Source organism: Oncorhynchus gorbuscha, linkage group LG13, assembly GCF_021184085.1.
Source record: "Oncorhynchus gorbuscha isolate QuinsamMale2020 ecotype Even-year linkage group LG13, OgorEven_v1.0, whole genome shotgun sequence".
Classification (NCBI taxonomy): Eukaryota; Metazoa; Chordata; class Actinopteri; order Salmoniformes; family Salmonidae; genus Oncorhynchus; species Oncorhynchus gorbuscha.
Window position 1 is genome coordinate 31,480,782 of NC_060185.1, and position 23,160 is coordinate 31,503,941.

At 39.5% G+C, this 23,160-nt stretch overlaps 1 long non-coding RNA gene across 1 annotated transcript in view; it reads right to left on the reverse strand.

Moving 5' to 3' along the window:
* Positions 1-21,606: 21,606 nt before the first annotated feature.
* LOC123994261 overlaps positions 21,607-23,160 on the reverse strand; it is a 121,090-nt gene continuing 119,536 nt past the window's right edge. The window contains exon 3 of the long non-coding RNA XR_006831609.1: positions 21,607-21,734. This is a non-coding gene — a long non-coding RNA (uncharacterized LOC123994261). The remainder of the gene's footprint in view (positions 21,735-23,160) is intronic.

Consider the following 23,160-nt stretch of genomic DNA (forward strand, 5'->3'; position numbering starts at 1 on the left):
ACATCATTTATAATGAACAGATGTTACACAAATGGAGTCATCAACCAAGATGCTAGTAGGGTACCGATCACCAGAGAGACATGTGAGACATGTTAGAGGTTGTTGTGAGATGATAGAAGACTGAACCCCAGCCCACCCATTATTCCAGTAAGAAAACACAGAATCGCCAGCAAAACAAACACAAACTGGATAATATGCCAGCAGACTGCTGCATCAATGTCGATCCCTTACAAATTTGAATAATTAGTGTCGTTTTTACACGGGGCTAATATGTCATAAACTTCCCTGTCATACCGTATGGTTTGTGTGTTTTTCTAGCTCTGAACTTCACAACAGTGTAGGGAATTATTAAGGGGAGAAAGGGTACTTGTCAGCACTGCTTCAGGATTTATATGACCTTTTCATGCTCCCTTCACTCTTCATACCTCAGAAATGTGCTGCAGAATTAGACATGAGTTTGTCAAGTAAATCATAGCAACAAAACATGAAGGTGAAAAGTGAGATGAGAGACATTGGTTCTAAATCCATCAGATGGAGGTATTATTAGATGGTTCTGAGGTGTTGAGGCTGATCTTCAGAGTCTGTGATCCCCATTTAGTGCTATTGATTCCAGCTCTGTGAGAGCATAAGTGACAGGTGTAAAAAGAGAACCTTGGGTGTAATAACCACCAAATCCCAATGGAACCCCATTCTTTCATGACGGCTGCCATATTGCCTTGCAGTAGTTTTTCCTATTTTCGGCATCAATCTTTGTTGCTCATGCATTTAACCCCTGGATGTTCATCACAGATGGAGCCCATTCAGGGATATGATGATAACTGACTGTTATCCACAGGTAACCAATCATTCCTGGCTATGTGTTTTGAAAAGAACTGTCTCGACTGCCAGGCTTTTGATTTGTCTTTAGCTTGTCTTTCCCTGTGGATCAGACGTTCTTTCCATTTCTTTATCGTAGATCACACATCAAGTGATTTATACCATATGACATGAATCTTTTGATTGTTGTACTGTATTGAGAAAACCGATATGAAACTTTTTGTTCAATGAAACTCAAGATATGGAGAGCAAAACATTAACAATATCTACTAAGTTTGACTACAACAGTCTATTTTATTCCTATGTGCATATATCCTATATGTAAATTTACATTGAGGTCAAATCTGTTCTTCACAATCAGGGAATGTCACGGGGGGGGGGGTTGTTCTTCTATGAGAGAATATCTTTCTAAACTCCAGATAGAATCCATTTATATAGAAAAGACCCTTTATTGCTGGCAGCACACTATGCCTGGCTTGTGTAAATTTATTATCCCAATGTGACCTTTTTTTAGTAGCTGGGGAGGTTACATTAATGAAGTAGGTTATAGCTAAACTAATCTTATTTCATACAACAAAAGTCTTGGTTGGGCTGAAAATATGTTTAATCACTGCAAAAATAACTTTGTCTCATATACTTTTAGGTAGAATATTGTTCTCCAATAATTGTGTAAGCATTCAAATGGTAACTAGGCCACAGAGCTCATGGTTTCTCTGAGGACCATCTGTGCTCTAGTGTTTCCTGCCATCACCGTCGCGGATACTCTATTGATCTCTCAGCATCTCCGGTGAGGAAGAAAAAAATGGTGTTGCCATGGCAACTCCAGTGTAGAATGTAGGTCTTTGAATCACATTAAGATGTTAAGCTGCCAGAAAAACGAGGCTTCAATCCTAATGGAGATAGGGAAGATAAGGACATTTACAAGACCTTGTATCAGCCAACCCCTTCAAAACCACACTAAGTGTGTCTATAGGTGAGGAGTACGTGAGGAGCATATAAAACTATGCATTGGAATTCAAGTGCAAACTGAAATGAATGAAATAGTAATACACTGCTGTCTTTGTATTTGATCAGTGGCGACCCGTCATTCAGGGCACCTGTTTTGAGCACCGCACTTTTAGGGGGGGGGGGGGCTTGCCTGTTTTGCTTGTTATTTTGGCATTAATACGTGTCACATATCATTTTGCAAACAATGTAAAAACATTATTTATTTGTTTACATTTCATAGAGACATTTCTTGAGGCAGCTCCAAAATGCAGGTGTTTCAGCCTAGCTCAGTGCTTTCTGTGGTGGTGGGGCTAGCTAATAGAAAATACAGTGTTGCGCCTGATTTGCTCAGTTTTCTGTCATGATTGGTTCAGTTCTGTCACTCATGGGACAGTAGTCATCCCTAATTCTAAGGTTAGAGCTCGAAAATGTTTGCCCCTTGGGTTCTGCCATAGAGTTATATTAGAAGTGCCCATCCAAGAAGGCTCAAGGTCATTGGCCACATAATGCCATCAAATCACGTTATATCTACAGTAGCTTTGATTGAACTCAACATCTTACTTTCAAAGTCTTAGCTAGCAGTCATCATCAAGTCGACAATCCTTTTTAATCCTTGTCATTTGAAGAGAAATTATAGATAAAACATGCTCATCGACCATGGACACAAGTTGGAAATCCAAATTCAACAATGAGTCATTTGGAAGGAATCAGTGGCAAACTGCAGGCGTTGCAAAGAAACCACTAACGTTAGTCTGCTATTCAATGGACTGGCTGTTTTTTCCCCCCGAGTTCCCGCCATAAATCCAGAGAATGCGAGACTGATGACAAAATATCCCACAAGGTGAGTCTCGGACTAAAATGCCTGTTTGAGTTAACTCAAAGCGACTTGCACATATTTATCTTAAAATAGTCATAGATTTAGCCTGTTCTGGATTAAACAAAGCCGATTGCAAGACAGAGGATTAGAGCTACTCCAGGACTAAATTGAAGTTCAAATGAATCATTCAGAGAGGCGGAAGTGGCAAGACGACGGACTGAAAACAGCGATGTAAGGCCACCTCAAGATAAAAACATAATATTCAATATCGGTAAATTAGACTAAATATTAGCACTACACAATCTGGTGGGTAATAACCTCAATCTGGATAACAAGCACAAAACAAATAATGAGACGATACATTTATCGACAAATATTAAGATAACAAATATTACGAAAACAAGCAACACCTAACATGATGGAGAGTAAGACAGGGGAACCTATTTCTAAACGAAAACGCAACTATTCTACAGACACGGACAATTTAATATTTTCATCCCCGGGAATGGTAAAGGTCGAAACCGATCTGTTAAAATCAATAAATGACAAACAGGGTATACTTGAACTAGTCAGTAAGGATACAAAAGAGTTGAAGGCCTCAGGATGAGTGATGAAAAAGCTGTGACATTGGAGAAAGACACAAACAAGCTAAAAGGGACAGTCTTTGAGATTGAAACAGAAGTTAATGAACTTAAAAAGGAGAACATTGTTCTGAGAGAAGCCTTACTTGACATACAGACTAGATCCATGAGAGAGAATCTGGTACTTACAGATTCCAAGAGAAAGAAGGAGAAGTTCCTGAACATGTAGTTAGAGAGTTCCTCCTTACAGCGCTTCCGATTCCACACGAAGCTATCAACAAAATCCAACTTGAATGAGTACACCGCTTCAGGCAGGGGTATGAACGCCCAATGGTTGCAAAATGTTCTTTCTTTAAATATAAAATAATGGTTAAAAGCCTGGGGAAAAGACTTGCTGGCATGAATGATCAGTTCCCGAAGGAAATTGCAGAACGGCGTAAAGTTCTGTATCCAATTTTCAAGGAAAATAGATTGAAAGGGATACGCGTAGTTCTCGTCGTCGATAAACATGACGAAGTTCTCATAGAGTTGGCAAATAAGGAAACACACAATTCTAGCCTGGTTATGGATTATAATAATACAACAAAAAATATGGCTTTTCTATCTGTCATCAAATATAACTAATTGGAACACAAAAACACTAATTCAACATGGTGGAAATAGAAACTCAGTAAACAGAAGGCACAGTATATGAATGGATGGTGTGTGTTTTTTGGTGTTTGGGAAAGTGTGGCGTTGAGTGAGAAAGGAAATGGTTACATATCCCAGAAGCAATGTATTGCTTTGAGCAGGGGTTGTGAGAGAGCTTTCAATGTTGTTCAGAAGAGGGATATACATTTTATAATGAATTATACATCTTATTTATCATGGTGGAACAGCGTTTTAAAACAAGTTATACATATAAACTATTTATTGTCCTATCATGGGATCTAAATTGGTAAAATAAATTATAGATATCATTTATTTATTTATGGTCCTATATTGATGGAACGGTCCACAATCCTATACCCTAGACACCCACCTGTATGACCCAGATACTAAGGAGAAGACCCTATCTGTTTTATGGGCCTGCTGTAAGCGGCCTGTATGCAGTCAGAGACCTAGAGCAGTACCGCCCCCTCAAGATTCTGAGCCTGCTTGGCAGGGTTGGTCCTGCAAAGCCAAAGCCCCCTGGAGGGAGAGCATAATATACAAGGAATTTCTCAAAGCTGCTAATGAGAACCTTGACGACCTTGTACCTAGCCGGTGGGGATTCCGGGTGGGGTGCCCCCACCCAGGCAGCGGCAGTGCTGGCAACACTAGCTGCAGTAACCCATGGGAAGAGGGTCACACTCAGACATTCAGAGAGGGGGCGTATTATTGTGGCACTGGTGGCACAAAATCACAGGTCTGACTGCATGGAGATGCTTGGGAATATGGTCACTACGGGGACCATGTTGTGTGTGTTTCAGGTGAAGGGGGTATATCTGACCTTCATCATCTAGGACGTGACGATGGTTAATCAAGTCTCCCCATTTCTGCCCATTTATTTTTTGCATCGTTTTGTAGGCCTTCTCATACAGCTGTAACTGTATATGCATTCGTAAATCAAGACCTTTCTTGAGTTGGGCTCTGGGATGGTGCAACTGTTGAGAATCTGAATCTATGGTTTTTGTGGGGAAAGGAGTTGAGTGTATATGAGTGTGTGGGTGTGTGTGCATCCGACAACTTTTGCGAGGGAGTGAAAGATGTTAGGGACAACAGGACGATTCACAATAATTGTTTGCTAATATAATAATTGCTTGCCATAATGTCATTTTGGTAATGGTGAGACTGGTGAGAGGTAAAAAGCCTTTGCTTAAATTGCCTTCATTACTACAAATATGAATTATGGAAAATAAGATAAACAGGATTTTTAATACAGACAGACAGGCAGACAGACAGGCAGACAGTTAGTTAGTTAGTTATGTAACAGAATAACTTTACGTCCGTCCCCTCGCCCATACCCGAGCGCGAACCAGGGACCCTCTGCACACATTGACAACAGTCACCCTCGAAGCATCGTTACCCATCGCTCCACAAAAGCCGCGGCCCTTGAAAGAGCAAGGGGAACTACTACTTCAAGGTCTCAGAGCAAGTGACGTAACCGATTGAAACGCTATTTAGCGCGCACCGCTAACTAAGCTAGCCGTTTCACATCCGTTACAGTTAGTTAGTTAGTTAGTTAGTTAGTTAGTTAGTTAGTTAGTTAGTTAGTTAGTTAGTTAGTTAGTTGAAGTCGGAAGTTTACATACACTTTAGCCAAATACATTTAAACTCAGTTTTTCACAATTCCTGACATCTAATCCTAGTAAAAAAATCTCTGTTTTAGGTCAGTTAGGATCACCACTTTATTTTAAGAATGTGAAATGTCAGAATAATAGTTGAGAGAATTATTTATTTCAGCTATTATTTATTTCATCACATTCCCAGTGGGTCAGAAGTTCACATGCACTCAATTATTATTTGGTAGCATTGCCTTTAAATTGTTTAACTTGGGTCAAACGTTTCAGGTTGCCTTCCACAAGCTTCCCACAATAAGTTTGGTGAATTTTGGCCCATTCCTCCTGACAGAGCTGGTGTGACTGAGTCAGATTTGTAGGCCTCCTTGCTCGCACACACTTTTTCGGTCAGGTCAGGGCGTTGTGATGGCCACTCCAATACCTTGACTTTGTTGTCCTTAAGCCATTTTGCAACAACTTTGGAAGTATGCTTGGGGTCATTGTCCATTTGGAAGTCCCATTTGCAGCCAAGCTTGAACATCCTGACTGATGTCTGTGATGTTGCTTCAATATATCCACATACTTTTCTTTCCTCATAATCTATCTATCATAATCTCATCTATTTTGTGAAGTGCACCAGTCCCTCCTGCAGCAAAGCACCCCCGCAACATGATGCTGCCACCCCATGCTTCACGGTTGGGATGGTGTTCTTCGGCTTGCAAGCGTCCCCCTACTTGCTTCAAACATAATGATGGTCATTATGGCCAAACAGTTCTATTTTTGTTTCATCTTTGTCCCCATGTGCAGTTGCAAACCGTAGTCTGGCTTTGTTTTATGGCGGTTTAGGAGCAGTGGCTTCTTCCTTGCTGAGCGGCCTTTCAGGTTATGTTGATATAGGACTTGTATGACGGCTGCGTGGTCCCGTGGTGTTTATACTTGCGTACTATTGTTTGTACAGATGAACGTGGTACCTGGCGTTTGGAAATTGCTCCCAAGGATGAAACAGACTTGTGGAGGTCTACATTTTTTCTGAGGTCTTGGTTGATTTATTTTGATTTCCCCATGATGTCAAGCAGGGGCACTGAGTTTGACTCAAATTACGTCAATTAGTCTATCAGAAGTTTCTAAAGCCATGACATCAAATTTTGGGACTTTTCCATTCCTATGGCGCAGTCAACTTAGTGTATTTAAACTTCTGACTCACTGGAATTGTGATACAGTGAATTATAATGAAATAATTTTTCTTTGAACAATTGTTGCTAAAAATTACTTGTGTCATGCACAAAGTAGATGTCCTAACCTACTTGCCAAAACTATAGTTTGTTAACAATAAATTTGTGGAGTGGTTAAAAAAATGAGTTTTAATGACTCCAACCTGGGTGTATGTAAACTTCTATTTTTGTTGTTGTGGTTAATAGCTATATATAATACGAATTGGGGTGAGGGTGATGGAAATGCATCTGGTGGTTGATCTGCTTCTGTTCTGTTGGTGACACTGTGTGCTATTTTCGAAGGATGGGTCCCGGTCTCTCCGGGGCTATGGGATCCGGGGGGTCGGGGGTGGTCTGCCGGGCATTGGGATGACAACCCAACTCGGGATGAGGAGGGCTATTAGCGGGTGGAATAGTAGGGACCAATTGGAGGTTTACTTAGTAGCAATGCAAATATCATGGTACAGCTATATAGACACTCATTCATCATGTTACTTTTTAATGGTACATTTACAAACATATATTTTGATAAATAGAATTTAAACTTGTGGTGAAATACGTATAGCCAGTTATAGTTGTAATGGCTTAGCAGATAATAAGAAAAGACGATCAGTATTTATCTGGCTCAAAGAGAAGGAATATAATATCTATTGTTTTGTGGAAAAAGGACTGGCGGGCTAAATCTATTTCTCCTATGGGCAAAGAAATTCAAAAGGTGTGATGATATTAATTAACAGTAATTTTGATCCAAATGTGCAAATTGTCCAAACATCATCATGGTAGATTTATTGAACAATAAACAGATGTGGCTTATTAACCTATACGGTCCGAACAATGATGATCCAAGCTTCTTTTAAAATATATATAAGAATTTATCAAATCTACAAGCAACACTAGACTCTATTATTATTGTGGGGGATTTTAATACGGTTTTAAACACATCTATGGACCGTAAAGGATATCACACTACAAACTATCACCCTCAGGCACTTAAGGAGATCATGAATGTCATGGATATATTGGAATTAGTGGATATATGGAGGCTTAAATACCCTGACCTAGTGAGATATACATGTCGGAGGCTTAACTACCCTGACCTAGTGAGATATACATGTCGGAGGCTTAAATACCCTGACCTAGTGAGATATACATGGCGGAGGCTTAAATACCCTGACCTAGTGAGATATACATGGCGGAGGCTTAAATACCCTGACCTAGTGAGATATACATGGCGGAGGCTTAAATACCCTGACCTAGTGAGATATACATGGCGGAGGCTTAAATACCCTGACCTAGTGAGATATACATGACGGAGGCTTAACTACCCTGACCTAGTGAGATATACATGTCGGAGGCTTAAATACCCTGACCTAGTGAGATATACATGTCGGAGGCTTAAATACCCTGACCTAGTGAGATATACATGGCGGAGGCTTAAATACCCTGACCTAGTGAGATATACATGTCGGAGGCTTAATCAAGCTAGTCGTCTTGATTACTGTCTTATGTCATTCTCTCTGGCACCAAAAGTTTAAAAAGTGTTGATAGGGGACAGAATGCGGTCGGATCATCACATAATTGGTGTATATATTACTCTTACAGAATTTCCACATGGGCAAGGATATTGGAAATTTAATCAAAGCCTACTGGATGATAACTTGTTTATAACTAGGACAGAATTATTTATAACTGACTTTTTCCGACGTAACATAGGTACAGCAGATCCCCTTAATGTATGGGACACTTTTAAATGTGCTTTTAGAGGCCATGCAATTCAGTACTCCTCTATAAAACAAAAGCAATTTAGATCAAAGGAGTCCATGTTAACAATGGAAATTGAAGAACTAACAGTACAGTTAGATAGCAATAAAAACTGTACCATAGAGGCACAGAATAAGTCAAAAAAAAAAAATGCAGGAACTTATACAAGAAAGATCCAGGGTAATATATTATAAAAAATAAAGCAAACTGGATGGAATATCAGGGGAAAATGCACCAAATTCTAATTCAATCTTCAACCTAGAAATGCTACCAAAATGTTTTTTATTGAAACTTGTTACAAATTATGAAGTCACGCATGATTCACCGAATGATATTTTGAAAGAGGAAGTAAAGTACTTTAAGAATATGTTTTAGTTTCAGTCTCCTCCGTCTCCACGAACCGAAGCTAATTGTATGGATTTTTTTCTTATTAATAATGTAAAATGAACATCTGTACAGAAAGACTCATGTGAAGGCCGAATTACAGAGGAGTAACTTCTTGACGCAATTAAAGCCTTTAAGGCTGGGAACTCCACAGCAGGATGGCATACCAGTGGAAGTATACAAAACGTCTTTGATATACTCAGAGGACCATTATTAGCATGTTTTAACCATTCCTATATAAATGGTAGATTATTGGACATTCAACAAGGTCTGATTCCATTATTCTTGAAACAGGATCCAAGTGGTATATATAAAGATCCAGTCCATTTAAAGAAATTGGAGGCCTCTTACACTTCAGTGTTGTGATGCAAAAATTCTAACTAAATGCTTGGTACATAGAATTAACAAGGTATTGTCAGATATTATTCATCCTAATCAGACAGGTTTTTTAGATGGACGATACATTGCTAATAATATATGACAGGTACTGGAAACAACAGAATACTATAAAATATCGGGGAAACCAGGCCTGGTTTTCATAGCTGATTTTGAAAAGGCTTTTGATAAAGTACGGCAGCAGTTTATATATAAATCCCTAGAACATTTCAATTTTGGATAATCTCTTATAATCTCTTAAAGTTATGTATAGGTAACCCTAGGTGTAAAATAGTAAATAATGGCTACATTTCAGAAAGTTTTAAACTGTCAAGAGGAGTAATACAAGATTGTCCACTATTGGCACATCTATTTATTATTGCCAATGAAATGTTATCTATTAAAATTAGATCAAACAATAATATTAAGGGATTAGAAATCCGTGGCTTAAAACAAAGGTGTCATTGTACGCCGATGATTCATGTTTTCTTTTAAAACCACAATTAGAATCCCTCCACAGCATCATAGAGGATCTACATACTTTTGCTAACCTCTCTGGATTAAAACCAAATTATGATTAGTGTACTATATTACGTATCGGATCACTAAAAAATGTAACTTTTACATTACTGTGTAGTTTCCCAATAGAAAGGTCTGACGGAGATGTGGACGTACTCGATATACAAATCCTGAAAGAAAGAAATGATCTCACTACAATACATTTTTATAGAAAGTTAGCAAAAATAGATAAGATCTTGCTTCCATGGAAAGGAAAATACCTGTCTTTGTGGAAAAATCACCCTGATTAACTCTTTAGTCATATGACAGTTTTTTCAATAAATCTAAAAAAAGGTATAATGTTTGTAAATTATATAAATAGGACTGGTGGAGTTACAGTTGAAGTCAAAACATACACTTAGGTTGGAGTCATTAAAACTAATTTTTCAACCACTCCACAAATGTCTTGTTAACAAACTATAGTTTTGGCAAGTCGGTTAGGACATCTACTTTGTGCACGACACAAGTCATTTTTCCAACAATAGTTCACAGACAGATTATTTCCCTTATAGTTCTCTGTATCACAATTCCAGTGGGTCAGAAGTTTACATACACTAAGTTGACTGTGTCTTTAAACAGCTTGGAAAATTCGAGAAAATGATGTCATGGCATTAGAAGCTTCTGATAGACTAATTGACATCATTTGAGTCAATTGGAGGTGTACCCGTGGATGTATTTCAAGGCCTACCTTCCAACACAGTGCCTCTTTGCTTGACATCATGAGAAAATCAAAAGAAATCAACCAACACATGCAGCTAACACAGACATATGGAAATGTCTGCTCTACCCAAAATTACAACCAACCAACTAATTGCAGCATTACCACAAAAATGGAAGAGGCAAGTAGAAGGGGAAAAAGTAAGGAACTTGTCTGTCAGCCCTGAATTAAAGACCATAAATGGTTAAAGAAAATTGTGATAAAAAAAACATATACCAATTTGATTGAAGGACCAAAAAATTGACAGCTGTGCCATTTAAATGTCAAAATATTTGGAAAGAGAATTTCTATGTACCTATTCCATGGCACATGGTTTATGAATTAACACGCAAAACAACGGCGGATTCAAAACTTCACATTTTTAAATTGCAACCAATAGAATGGTATATATATGGGGGATACACTCTTCCCAGCTCTGCAGATTTTGCTGTGAGGAGGCAGAGTCATTAGATTATTTATTTTGGTACTGTCCATATGCAGCTCGTTTTTGTTCACAGGTCCAGGAATGGCTGAAGAACTGCAACATTTACCTACAGCTAACGCTGCAGACAGCCATACTGGGTGATTTGAAAATTCATAGTCAATCAATAATATAATTATTATTTTAGCAAAAATGTTTCTTTAATTTACAATCTGTTGAAGCTATGAGAATAGAAAGGTTCAGTACTTTTGTGAAGCATCACAGCACAGTTTTAAAATATATGGCAAATAGAAATCCAAAATGGATGGTGTTAAGAGATACATGGGAGGGGTTGAATGGAGCTGAAGGGTGGGACTAATAACAAGATAACCAATGTAAAACATACGGGGTCTGTAAAATGCATATAAGTTCAGACATTTTGTGAAACAGCACAGATACAAATAGAAATCAAACTGGATGGACAACAGAAATAGAGGAAGGACTAAAAACAAACAAAATGTAACTATTGTAAAATATATTGTGTCTGTAAAATATGTATAATATGTATAAACTGAAGGTAGAATCCTAAGTGCTATTGTTTATTCGTTTACTCCAATTGGGGGAGGGGTGGTAGGGTTTGCAGGGAATAATAAAGGTATATTCAAAAAATGTATATGTATGAATGTTTACGCATACAAATATGGGTATGTGTGTATATTTTTATATATATTTATTTATTTACCCCCAAAATATATGGGGGATTGGAAATGATGCAGACAATTACATTGATGGAAGCAACAATCTTTCCACAATATTAAAGCTGATCCCCCTCTTTAAAAAGAAAATCCTTCAAAGAGGCAGGTTTAACTTCTGCTTAGTGCTGTTTGTGATGGAGTATGGACTATTTGGAATATCTAAAGGAAGACCATCATGCAATACAGAGCCCAGCCAAATGAGTACTTGTGGATAGGAGTCATCCATTCAATTACTTTGATGAAATAGCTTTTCGAGGCCACTTTTGTATGTATAAAGAAAATGCATTGGAGATAATATCTTTGATTGAGCCTAGACTTTCCTCTCTGTCTCAAAGAGAAAGGCCTTTACCCAATTCTCTCCAAGTTCTGATCACTTTGAGGATTTTGGCATCTGGAATCTTTCATTGGGAAACTGGTGATTTGTGTGGTGCCTGTGAAGCAACGGTGTGTAAAATAGTTCAGTCTGCAGGGCCATTTGTGAACTGAGGAGTCATTACATCAAGTTTACTGATGCTGCTGGCCAAGCCAACTATAAACTGCAATTGTATGAACATGGGCATTTCCCAGGAGTGATTGGCTGTATAGATGGATGTCATATTCCCATCAAGTGTCCATCAACTCCTGATGCTGAGGAGTCCAGGAACTGTAAGAACTGGTTTCCATCAATGTTCAAGGTGTATGCACTCCTAATTTAGAGTTTTCAAACATTGTTGCCCGTTGGAAAGGTGCAACACACAATTCAAGGATTTTTCTCAACTCTTCATTGTGTGCTCAGTTTCAGAGAGGACAACATAGTGGACTACTACTTGGTGACAGTGGATATGGTCAGAGTAACTTTTCAATTCACTCCATACATAAATCCCACAACAGCTGAGCAGCAAGATCCAACCGAGCATATATCTGCACGAGAGGGATGGTCGGGCGTGTTTGGAGTATGGAAAAATACATTTCACGCAACACACTTAGTTTCAAGCCAAGAAGATGCTGCAAGGTGATCATTGCTACAGCTGTGCGGCACAACCTCCTGAAGCAGCATTGCTGTCCTCCAATGGAAGATCAGCATCAAGCAGATGTGCCCATTGCTGAGACAGCCATTGACCAACAAGAACTTGCACACAGAGTTGCTTTCACATTGCAGCACTTCAACTAGATGAGATGGATTATTTTTGCTTTGATAATGTTTGTTCTGTACACAATGCAAATAGTGTGCAGCAAAATGAGTGACCAAACCAAGGCTCGTTTAAAATGTAGTTTGTGGTTATTAAAATACTCTCACTCATGAATATCCAAATGACAAAACATTTATTTTTTACATATGATATTGTTCACCACGGCTGGTAAATCACAATTGTCTCATTACTGGAAATTGTTGGGATCATACCTCTCTCTTCCAACTTCATATCCAATTCAACCTGTAGAATTCTCATTTTCTTTTCATGTTCTTCCCTCAGATATTTCATGTTATGCTCATGAAATCCTTTTTTTTGAAATCCTTTTTTCATGCATGGTCATCTTTTTTGTTCTTTGCTGAAAGGTGGTGGCAGCATCTTCTCTCGGGGATGCTATAGCAGATGGAGGAGGGTACACACTCACTGTACACTGGCTCTTCCAACCTGTTCAGATTCCTTTCCTCTGGAAAAAGAACACCATTAGAAGCACAAATAAACTCATATGGTCCTTAGAATGAAATAATAATAAAGATGGACACAGACAGTGGAATATATTTACCAAAGGAAGCAACCATTTTACTGTCTTTGGTATATGTACCATTTGCGCTCAGTTCTTCATCTGAACGGTCCAAATGGTCATCGTCTGGTATATCATCCAGAGTCACTCAATTGATCAGTATTGTCTTTTTATGGTGGCCCACCACCAGTAGTAAATCACTCTCTTCTGATCTCTGCATGATCTTTTTTTAAAGCCAGTTTAAGGTTTTTCCACAGAGTATAAAGGCAGATATCATTCAATATAAGTGATGTCACAAAGATATGACTATGAGCAATGTGAAATACTGTTAATGAAGATTTCTCACCTGAAGTTGTTGTACTCTTCTTGTGGTTACATTTTCATTTGCATTGAATTCACTGCAAATTGCAGTCCAACCATTCTTTCTTTTGCTCAGTAGCAGCAGTATGGTTTTTACTTGCAATAACTAGATGGTTTGACACAATGTGTTTTAGTAGCGTTTCTTCATACTCACTAAAGTTTTTTGAACAAATTATTTTTGTTTTGTCTCAAGATTCACATTTTCCTATTTCATTCCGGGTTTTTATGAGCACCGTTAGACCCAACAGCATGTGCTCATACTTAACCTAATCAGGCTTAACCCAGGTGTTTTCATTTAGGCTTACTTCCCTTACTCCAGGACTCCATAGTCTCCGACTAACTAAGCCAAATTTAAGCCACGTTCATGAAAGCTACTCAAATGTCTTAGTTTAACAAGTACACATTAAGGCCTACTCTTGGCTTAATCTAAGCACCGTCTGTGAAACCGGCCCAGTGTGTATGTTGTGTAATAAGCTGTTAGTAGCCCATGTGCCTCACCCTAATAATTTGGTCTATTTTCACCAACGCGATATTGTAAACACGTAACGTTAGTAGTTGTGGTGCTTGGCTTGCACGTGCAAATTCAGCACACTCAACATTCTATAATATAATTGTGTTACTTGACGTGTCAAATTAAAAGCTTATTTAACGTGTCAAATTAAAAGCTTATTTAATGCGTCAAATAGTGTTATATGTCTTGACACGCCAAGACCCAAATGGCGTTCAATTTGCCTCACCCTAATAATTTGGTCTATTTTCACCTCTTAATTTTGCTTACTGTTCTAACTTGGTGGTGCACAAATAGCCTATAACCTGTTTTAATGAAATGTAATCATCAAATATTGTAAGAGCTTTCATTGTCTGTTTATGTGCCCCCTTTATTTACCCTACGGTTCTGACTGGTACAGGGAGAACACTAAGAACGGCCCATGTTCTGAATTATGTCGCTGTACATTTCAAAAGTGCTGAACAAATAGTTATATTGACTACGTACGTTGTCGGTTGCTCATTAATATCTTAATCGAAATCCTATCCGCTTGTCGTCCACTTATGCCATAATTTGTAGTCAAATCTTCATAATGAGTTTAAAACCATGATTTTGCATTTTAATCTATTAAATATTTCCAATATACGCCTATTCATTATCAATTAAAAGTCTAATTACGACATTCATTAATTATTCAGAACATTTCTTAGTTAAATAACCTCCAAAACTAGTGTCTGATATCTAATGAACAAATTAGCCCCAACCAAGAGGGAACTCCTCAAGGTTGTTCTTTGAAATGTATTATCAAAACATCTGACCAATCCACACAGAATATCAAGAATGTAAATTCCCCATTGTCTTTGGGATCTTCTTATTGAAATTATTGCAAGCAGACAACATAGTGTATTTTCAGCAATGCTAAAAGAGCGCCTCAGTTTTTCATTTTTTTTTCCATGTCAGGACAGTAAATGATATGAAACGTTCTCTGCTATCAACACATTTATATCAATTAAAATCGAATTAATGCGAATTTGAATGCAACATTGTAAATGGTCAATTATAACTGACCACGAGGAAAACAATGTCCTATCCATAGTTCAGAAAAGGCCACCTCATTGTATACACACCCACAACATGGTCAAGCAATGCTTATTTTCTTTCCTATGTGACTGTCAGGCGAGAGTAAATTCCAATTAGACAATGTAGGCAGTGAACCTTTAGCCGCCACACCGTGACTCTCGTCAGGAAACTGGCATAATTATTGACAGGCTGAGTTCATTGGAGTCAATTCCATCTCCGCCACTAAGCCAAGCTCTGTGTGGTGCTACATAACCCTAGGGAGTTCTGGTCACATCGTCTCAAAGTGTGAATACCTTGGTAAATAGAGAACATTTGCATTTTATAATTATAGCCACATGCAAATGGCGAAAAGGATGCAGAGTGCCTTGTCTTTTCAATTACGAACCTCACCCAAAAACTTGTCAGGGAAACTACAATAATTGAAAAGTACTAACTAGACTCACAGCCTTTAATCATAGCAAATTCCTGAGAAGGAAGACTTTGCCATCCTAATAAATTGTAGGAAGGATTAAATGGTTATTTGAACAACAAGTGATTGTCAGAGGTTTATTCTACACCTACATTGATGTTTTGCTAGTCTTTTTCCTGAGATCCAATGAAATCATAATGGTTTTGCTCCACAGTGAATTTGAACAGGCTGTGAATTTGAAGAGTAAATGTGTGTGAGCCTTGATTGAGCCTTGAGACAAATGATGTGCTTGATTTATATTGAATGATTAGTTTTCTATTGTTTAAGGAACACAAGTGTTCCCATGCTCAACAAACAAATAATGCCACTTGGCTGCCAACAATCACTGAATACAGTACGTGCCAACAATCACTGAATACAGGAAGTGCTCTGTACAGAATCTCTGCTCTGAAGTAATACCAAACAAATTGTACCCTGATACATCCTTCTCCACAAAGCCCGGATTAGGTCCATGAAATTCTTTATTAGGATGGTTTGGAAAACGGAAACGACAAACTATACATAATGGAATTACTGGATGTGGTGTTTTTCAAGCCAAAACTGAATTAAGCGTAAATTGTAACCACAGAGCCAAAAAGCCTCCTCCCGTCAGTTCCCTTAATTAGTATAATAATCAGGACAATCCTCTTATTTGAGATGGCCACTTGCCCATTTTAAGTATGCTGTGAGAAGTTGTGCATAGCTCTGTGCTAAGAATAAGAAATAAAGGCGAAATAACAACGAAGAGAAAACGAAACAGTTCTGCCAGGTGAACAGACACTAAACAGAGATTAAACACCCACAACCAAAATGGGGTAAACAGGCTACCTCAGTATGATTCTCAATCAGAGACAACGAACGACACCTGCATCTGATTGAGAACCATACTAGGCCAAACAAATAGAAATATAACAACATAGAAAAAATAACATAGGCTACCCACCCCAACTCACGCCCTGACGAACCTAACACAAAGACATAAAAAAGGAACTAAGGTCAGAACGTTACAGTTTTGTCATACCACGGCTGTCAGCCAATCAGCATTCAGGGCTGGAACCACCCAGTAAGCATGTAAATTACTGTATGTTATTGTATAACCTGATATGAGATAAATTCCTGCAACACGTGTCCTCTAGGCTAGTTGCTGTTATCCGTTATCCTATCATACAGCTTTAGGACAGTGGGCAGCTGTACAAAAACTCCCGGTTTCTTTTTTCAAGGACACTATTGTGGGACTGTAGAAAAAAGAATACTGATAGTAACCTACTCTGTTTGTTGAAGATAATAGAGGATTGATTGATTCATGATGATTAAAAGTAGTAGTCTGCTCCAGCCGGAGACAAAGAAGGAGATAGTCGAGGTTGGGATATGGAGGTGGATATCAATCCCAGAGGCCAGTGGGAGCTGTCTAGTCTGTGCTGAGTAGTATTCAGTCAATGTTCCATGTGTCCACTGGTTGTTGTTGCATTAATTAATCGTCCCTTTGGCTGTGAACCACCAGGAAACAGTCGGTCACTGAGTGCATCACCATTTTTCTTTAGCTACCGTGGAAATGAGCTGCTTGTAGTCTTAAAGCAATGCCTTAGGGAGGTAAACACAACTTAAATTGCTCAGACATCTGACCTTTCTAGCCCACTTCTAATAGCACTATTATTAGAATGTAACAAATCCACAAATTGGACTGACAAAATAAAACCGCCAGAGGACAGTGAGCTGGTGAGGGTGGTGGTGGGGAGGTGGAGGGTGAAGGTGGTGGGGGGTGGGGGTGGATTGGAGAGTAGAGGGTAAATGTAAGGGACATGAGTTTGATGCAGGGAACATATGACCTTAAGTAAACATACAGTATTGGTCCCATATATGAGGAAAAAGGGGGATAAGTAAAAGAGATACCTGAGGGAGTGACATGGGCATTTGGCTCTGCTGCTACAAATAGCTTTTACACAACATCTCTGGGGAGGTGTGGGGTATCTGAAATTGCTTCTCATTTTCTGTTACTGGCTAATTAATAATTTGGAGACATGAAATCAAGATTTAAAGGATTATGTCCACAAGCTAATATTGGTGCTGATTTAATAGTGTGACTATTAAGTTTCAGTAATTTCAGCGTCATGAACAGTGACTTTTGGTTATGATGTATGGTCTGAGACAGCTACGCTGTGGCATATTAAAGAAATAGTTATGCATAAGGTCTAATATTTCTATTTGAAATGGCTTCTTGGGTAATACGCCTGCAACAAGTCCATTCCCTTTAAGCTCTGTTGTGGTAATACTGGTAAGACAACCACATTTAGATTTAGAGTAACAGAAAATATTGCTTCTGATGCACCTAAAGTTTCTAATCAGTGAAAAACAAGTCAATACCAATGTTAGCCTTTAACTTGAGTTCTGGCCAAAGTAGTTAGCACTGTATTATGTTCACAACGTTCAGACTCATTATTTAGCATGGGACAGATTTACAGACTCTGTCTAATAAACCCTCAATTAAACTCTCACTTATTTGGTTTCAAATCCCCCACCCTGTGTTTATGCAATGGCTCGATGCCATTATTACACTTTAATATAGCCCTGCTCCTGCAACTCATCCAGAAAGCTAAAGCCAGGCAAGCTCATTGTGCTGCCAGGGCCACTTATATCAGGCCTGCTTCATGTGCCGCTCCTCCTCCTTACTCCCCCCTACACATGAGCCAATGCAAATTACAGTAACAGCTTGGACATGACTGTAATCTCAAGTGGTGCGAGCTCTGCTCCATGGCCAGGCATGAAGGCAGATGAAGGCTGGGAGGAGTGCTGCCAGGCGTCTTTGAGGACACTCTGTCTGTCTCCCATATGCTAGAGCAGACAATGGAAGGAGAGGAGGCTCACAACCTGTTGCTCATCTGCCTGCAGTCTCATGGTGCTCTCCCACTCCTTCTAAGTGCTTCATAAAATGAGAGCAGTAGGCTGGGCTCCTCCTTCCATGGACTTGTTTACTCCGTTGCACAGATGGACACCAATACTGCCTGGATGAGATATTGGCCCTCTCACTGATCATAGCACCAATACACTGAACAGGCCATTCAACATGTTTTTTAGAAGCAATAGCTGCTTTTCAATAGTGAGAGTGAGAATAGTGAAATACATTCTTATCCACAGCTGGCATACCACAGGTGCCATTAACTAGACTGAGGAACACATAACACATCTTGTTGGGAAAGCAACCTCTGTTGGCGGATACACTGAAACCGAACGTGAATTGATGCATAAATGGATTTTGGTTGTCTTTTTCATCTAATACATCAAATGCAATAAGGCAATGTTTCACCACAGTTCCTTGATAGTAGTGCAAAGTTCTGGTTATATTAGCCAGTTGACTCTTTTATACTACTGAAACGATATCCATTAGATCTAAAAAACATTATTAATATTAATTCACATGAATATTCACGCATGTAGTATGATGAAACTTTGAAAGTTTGTCCCAGAGAGTGGTGGAGTTCTATTACTGTGGTTGCTGTTCGGTAGAACAACGAGGTCACAGAGATATCTATCAGAACGGCCTTCTACGTGTTTCCATTTCTTTGATCAGGGACTTCAGAAGAGTTTGGAGAACGGTCTCTGTTCACGCTGATGTCTGATGGGATGAATGAGTTCCAGACACCTCAGAGGAGCAGGACGAAGACAACAACAACCACACGATAAACAAACAGTCAACAGTGCATCTGAAAAAGCCAACGGACATCTAAACGAGTGTGTGGTGGATCAGATAAGGCTGTTTCAGTGAGTCCGTTACGTTCTGCATGTGTTCACCAGCGGAGAGAGAATCTGTGCATATGACCAGATATTAAGCAGCTGTGACTGACTAAGAGGAAACGGCAGGAGGTCAAACATATAACCCGCTGAGCTCCCCGTGCCTCTGTCACACAGCCATTGTGTCTGGTTTGGTGTTATGGTTTTCATGTGATTTGAGGTTACCTGAAAGCTTGACTAAGATAGATCCATATTTTATCCAATAAAAAAAAGTAATGTCTTTCATCACTTCACTACTAGGAATGTTCACCAAATGACTCAGATGCTGAGATTCAGTGTGATACGGCTGGTCATATGGTTTCATTTGGTGGATGATTAGTGCACAAATAATAGGGATTGAGCCTAGCAGAGAACGTATGTGCGTCCCAAATGGAAGCATATTCCCTATTTAGTGCATACCTTTGACTAGAGCCCTAAGGGCCCTGGTCAAAAGAAGTGCACTGTAAAGGGATGATGGTGCAATTTGTTATTCAGAGAGTGTCTTGGCATCATGGCAGAACTGAACCCCCTTGAGTACGCCTTGAGCCTCCCCTCTACAGTTTATTACTCTGCCTTGCTCAGCCTCCCATACTTGGTATTCCAGGAACCAGAGAGGGAAAGGATCAGATTACTTTGAGGGGAGAGATCTGACCACACATGAGATGGGAGGAGGAAAAGGAGGAGAATGCTGGGTAATGTAATGTCGCTGAGTCTTATCCTTTCTTCTTCATTTGAATGTGGTTTGTTTGAGGGATGATACCTCAACTTAGCCTCCGTCTTAGTCCTGCTTTGCTCTGATTCTTGACTAAACACTCATATTCACTACCTGTTCACAGAGCACTTTGTCGGCTCAGATTCATGTGAATAGAGATGAACTGAGAGAGGTCCTCTACTTGTTATGCATGTAGGTATCACCTGCATCATCCCTGACAACTATTAAACTGCAGACAAAAGAACAGCTGGATCAAAGATGTTAAACAAATATGAATGGACCAGAATGGCTTCTTACAGACATTCAATAAATTACTTTTTTTTAAAAAATAGATTGAAGGGTATTTCAGTAAAATATACATATCTTGACAGTGCCTAATTAAACATGGAAGCATTATTTGTTATGACACCAACCCATCAGAAATTCTTATGGTGCAAGGAAATATGCAGAGGCATCTATAAAGCATGACTATTGCAGACATTGCATGTTATCAGAAGGGGTGGGGTGTGTGTGGCGGGATGGGTGGGTGTGCAGGGCGGGGTGTGTGCACTAGCTAAGCTCGGCTCAGTAACACAAGCTGGCTAATTAGCATTGCCCTCTCATTCCCTTTTGAGCAGGGGAGGACAAGTGGGAGACATCATATTTCTTTGTTAGAAGCATTGTGCGTACCCTCTGACCACAGGAACCACAGAAGTTCTGACCACAAGGGGTCACAGAGTAGACAGCATAATCCACCATCCCCACCAGCCCCCTGTGGGAATGGCCACCAGCTAGCTCTCCCTTCCCTTACAAAACCAATGCCCTCAGCTCAGACAACACTACTGGCATCACATAGACCTACTGGATCATCATTTACTTTAAGCAATAGTTAGTATGAAGTTATATTTTCAGGCTACATGTCTGCTTGTCCCAACTGCAGTCAGAAAACAGATGTTATGGGAGAAACAGGTACGTAGCACAGCTCTTTGAAGCACACTCTGATCTCTGGCTGGTTGCACTCTGAAGACACAGCAGAGATGATTAAACTGGATCCTCTGGTGTACTACGGCTTTAATTAATAGACTCACATTACATATTATTTAGACAGTGATTAACTGCCTTTACATCTCTCCTTTATGTTGGGTTTATTAGCGAAAAGAAAGCCCTGGTCTGTTTTGGGTCAAAGTAGCAGAACAGGTCATTTGAACGATTGGTCATATGCACCGGTGGCCTTGATGATGGAACAGTTTGTTGTTGTTCTGTTTTTCTTGTAGCTGGAACAGCTGGTTCCCGACTACTAGTATTCTCCATGATCCTGCCTCTGAAGGTATGTGATGATGCACTCCCTCCCTAACGAGAGAGGTCACTTCCACACTATGAAAAGTTGCCCCGGGTAGGGGAACAACAGACTGCAACTGCTTAAGTCAATTTGAAGTGGCACGGTAAACAAGGCGTGGGGAGGGTTGAAAACAGCCTAGGCTACTCACCAGATATCAAGCTCTGGTCTCCATGGCAGATATCACATGGGTATAGGCATCCCGTCCCTCTGGCAGTCAGTCACAGCTCTGGGAGTAGGACGACGCCCACTGGCATTAGAGAGAAACACCTAGAGGCCTGGGAACACAAGATAACATCTCTGGTTGAAACAATGTAATTGAGGCTAAACTAAGTTGATGCTCAGAGCCATGGGAACTTTCCCTGGCTGATTGAACACATTGTTTGAGGTTGGTCATCTGGCCACTCAATATTCTTAGAAAAGAAGACAGTTCATAATTTAATTGACATATCTACTCCTTCTAAACCTGGCAGCTTTGGTGAGATGTGAACACTGATCTGATCATGAGACACAACTGAAGAAAGAAACACAAACAGCAGGGGGAAAAAGTGAGTTCCAGATAGAATGACTATGGCTGTGTATCCCATCATGAATATTTCATTGCATTATTGTAGCTGAAGAAGAACAAAGTGTAAAGAGGAACATTATGAAAAAATGTATTATATTTTGTCAAGAGCTTGGAATCTATTATCCCTGATTCTTCTTCTTTCCTGATAAAGCTTTTAAAAGAGAACAGAGGTGATTCACTTTGGTGGCTTTATACCCATAAACTGTAGCGAATCACCCCTTATGATAAATCACCAGACTCCATTGGAAAGTACACCCGTGTTAAAGACTAGCTTAGGAAACTATTTTTACTGCTAGAAACAAATAAAACAACTTCAGAGGTATTGCCAAGGTAGTAAGTCTTCGGTTTTCTCTCTTGACTCAAAAATGTTCAACAACCTACGTAACATGTTACAAGTCCGGCAGCAGAGGAGGTTCCATGTAATGCTACATAGGTTACCATATTGCTCTCATTTGTCTGCACAGAGCCCCTCATTTATGAAAACAGAATTCTCTACTCAGGGTTGCCATCTATTTGTATTTAGAATGGGGTTCCAGGGTTGTCACTTCCAGCAATTCATTCATCCAATTAAGTACTGTATTTATGATGGAAGCTTCTTCTGAGTGTTACTTTCAGTCCCACCTTCTGTAATCCAATTCCACTTAGAGACTTTGCATCACGTAGGAGAGAAGGTTACAAGGAAACAATGGAAGACTGACTGTGGGTGCCCTCAAATGTCCTTATCTGTCAGTATTCAGAAAGCAATTAGAACAGTAAACACTTGGAGGGTGATAATTCATAATCATACCATCATGCACGTTATCTATTCTAATTATCTGCATCTGGCAGCTATATTTTAAAGTCCGTCTTCGAATCTACAGCTTTAGTTATCCTTTGTAACATTACAGTGGTGTGACAAGTGCAGTCCTTGGCTGGTGCATGAAGTTGTCATTTTGTTTTCTAACAACATGTCCTTGGCTTTTCCGCAATGGGCTTAACAACAGATATCCCATTTTATCACTGTGTCTCAGCCACCCCATCCCCTGGCTCACACTGATAAGTCCTATAGGGTCAGCTAAGGACAATTCGTCCTGTCTGACTTTATCTCCAAGTCTCCTAGTGTCCTTCACTGTATCAAAGCAGCTCCTTTTTCATTT